At 38.1% G+C, this 2,595-nt stretch overlaps 1 pseudogene; it reads right to left on the bottom strand.

Moving 5' to 3' along the window:
• Positions 1-2,595, bottom strand: part of LOC102831494 — a 64,120-nt pseudogene that overhangs the window by 52,393 nt on the left and 9,132 nt on the right.

The raw sequence follows: 2,595 nt of genomic DNA, 5'->3' as shown, positions 1-2,595 counted from the left end.
TTGGAAGGGGGTTTGACCTGAGGGGACCCAACTGCTTGCCTTGGATGTCTCCTGGGTGAGAAACTTGCTTGTTCTTACGGTAGTCAGTCGGACTGCCATTATTGTTTCATATTTATCCTGTTGGTCTTTCTTTCAAGAAGTATCTTCTGTTCCTCTAGCCACTCCAGGTTGGTCTGCTTGTCCTTTCCAGTGAAAATTTCCCACCTAAGAAGATTCTGGATGTGATTCAGGATTCTACTTATGGTCTTTTGTAATGCAGAGGTTCCTCAGGAAGCCTCCTTCACTGGGCACATTGTAGCCCCATTTTAGGTATTCCAGTCAGTTATAGGCTGAAGACGAACTTACAAGCTTTCTATGGTGATATTTCTGGACATTCCTTTCTCTTCCCCACAAGTGTCTATTTTATAATGATATGCCAGAGTAACCAAGATTCAAAAGACAATGAAGCATTTTAACATTACTTCCCCCCTTTTGCCCTTTCCAACCATGTCTCAATCCCTGTGTCCCAGAATCCTGTTGTTCTAAGGTTGTGCATATATCATTATTTACCTCTGTCCCACTTAGCCCATGCAAACCTGCCTAATTGTTTTCCCATCCACCTTGTTTTTCCATTTCCCTCCCTCTTCTTGTGTTTCCCCTCCTCCCCAACACCCAAACTATGATGTGTCTATCCCTTAACCTGTGCTCCACCTTCCCTTCCCTCCCCTCACCCCACTCCCCACATTTTGATAACCAGAAAAGAATACCAATCCCCCTTTAGTATGGGTTCTTTTTCTTAGTCTTTTACAATAGTGATCCTATGCAGTCCTTCTCCTTTTGTGACTGCCTAATTTCACTCAACATAATGTCTTCAAGTTTCATCCATGTTATGTGGTAGCTTACAGATTCCTTTTTGTTCTTCAGGGTAGCATAATATTCCATTGTATGTACGTACCACAGTTTAGTTATCCATTCTTCCATTGATGGGCACTTAGGCTGCCTCTATATCTTTGCTATTGTAAATAGTGCTGCTATGAACACTGGTGTGCATATATCTATTCGTGTTATGCCTCATATATCTTTTGAGAAGTAGAGGAATTTCTGGATCGTAAGGTGTTTCTATTTTCAAACTTCTGAGGAAGCACCATTTTGCTTTCCAGAGAGGTTGGACCATTTTGCAATCCCACCAGCAATGCAGGAGCATCCCAGTCTCTCCACATCCTTGCCAGCATTTATTGTCCTCTACTTCTTTTTATCTTTGCTGTTATTGCTGGTGTGAGATGATATCTCATTGTTGTTTTGATTTGCATCTCTCTAATGGCTAATGATTGTGAACATTTCTTCATTTGTTTGGGTTTTCTATATATAGGATCTTATCATCTGCAAATAGAGTTTTATTTCCTCTTTGCCATTTTGGATGCCTTTAATTTCCTGATCGTGCCATAGAGATATGGCTAATGCTTCCACAACAGTATTAAAAAGGAGTGGTGACAAAGGGCATCCTTGTCTGGTTCCTGTTCACAGAGGGAAGGCTTTCAGTTTCTCTCCATTGAGAGTGATGTAGGCTGTTGGTTTCATATATATGCTCATGATTATGTTGAGGAATTTCCCTTCAATTCCTACATTATTGAGTGCTTTTATCAGGAATAGATTTTGGATTTTGTCAAATGTCTTTTCTGCATTAATTGTCATGATCATGTGGTTCTTTTCCTTTTTCTTATTTTTGTGGTGGATTACACTGACAGTTTTTCTAATGTTGAACCATCCTTGCATCCCTTTTATGAAACCCACTTGGTCATTGTATATTATTTTTTCATGTGCTGCTGGATTATGTTGGCTAGGATTTAGTTGAGAATTTTTTTGTCCATGTTCATGATGTATATTTGTTTGTAGTTTTCTTTCTTAGTGATGTCTTTCCCTGGTTTTGGTATGAGGGTTATGCTTGCTTCATAAAATGTATTAGGAAGTTTTCAATCCTCTTTTATATTTTGCAATAATTTTAGTAGAATTGGCAACAGCTCTTCCCTGAATGTTTGGTCAAACTCACCAGTGAAGCCATCTGGGCCTAGACTTCTTTTGGTTGGGAGAGTTTTGATGACCTGATCAATTTCCTCTTTTGTTATGGGTCTGTTCAAGTTTTCTACTTCTCTCTGTGTAAGTTTGGGTAGGTTGTGCTTTTCTAAAAATGCATCCATCTCTTGTAAGTTTTCGAATTTGTTGGAGTACAGTTCTTCATAGTATTTTTTTATTATTCTTTTGATTTTGTTTTATTCCGTTGTGATATCACCTGTGTGGTTTCTAATGCGAGTTATTTGTGTCTTCTCCCTCTTTTTTTTTCTTAAGTTTGCCAATGGTTTATCAATTTTATTAATCCTTTCAAAGAACCAGCTTCTTGTCCTGTTCATTCTTTCTATAGTTTTTCTGTTTTTCATCTCAATTTATTCTGCTCTTATCTTTACTATTTCTTTTTTTTTTTGGTGACTGTAGGTTCCCTCTGTTCATCAGTTTCTAATTGTTGGAGATGCTGTGTTAATGTGTTACTTTTGGTTCTTTCTTCTTTTTGGATGTGTACATTTATCACAATAAATTGTCCTCTCAGCACTGTTTTTGCCATGT

Source organism: Chrysochloris asiatica, unplaced genomic scaffold, assembly GCF_000296735.1.
Source record: "Chrysochloris asiatica unplaced genomic scaffold, ChrAsi1.0 scaffold00073, whole genome shotgun sequence".
Classification (NCBI taxonomy): domain Eukaryota; kingdom Metazoa; phylum Chordata; class Mammalia; order Afrosoricida; family Chrysochloridae; genus Chrysochloris; species Chrysochloris asiatica.
The sequence above is the reverse complement of the archived record's forward strand: the minus strand, read 5'-3'. Positions and strand labels throughout refer to the sequence as shown.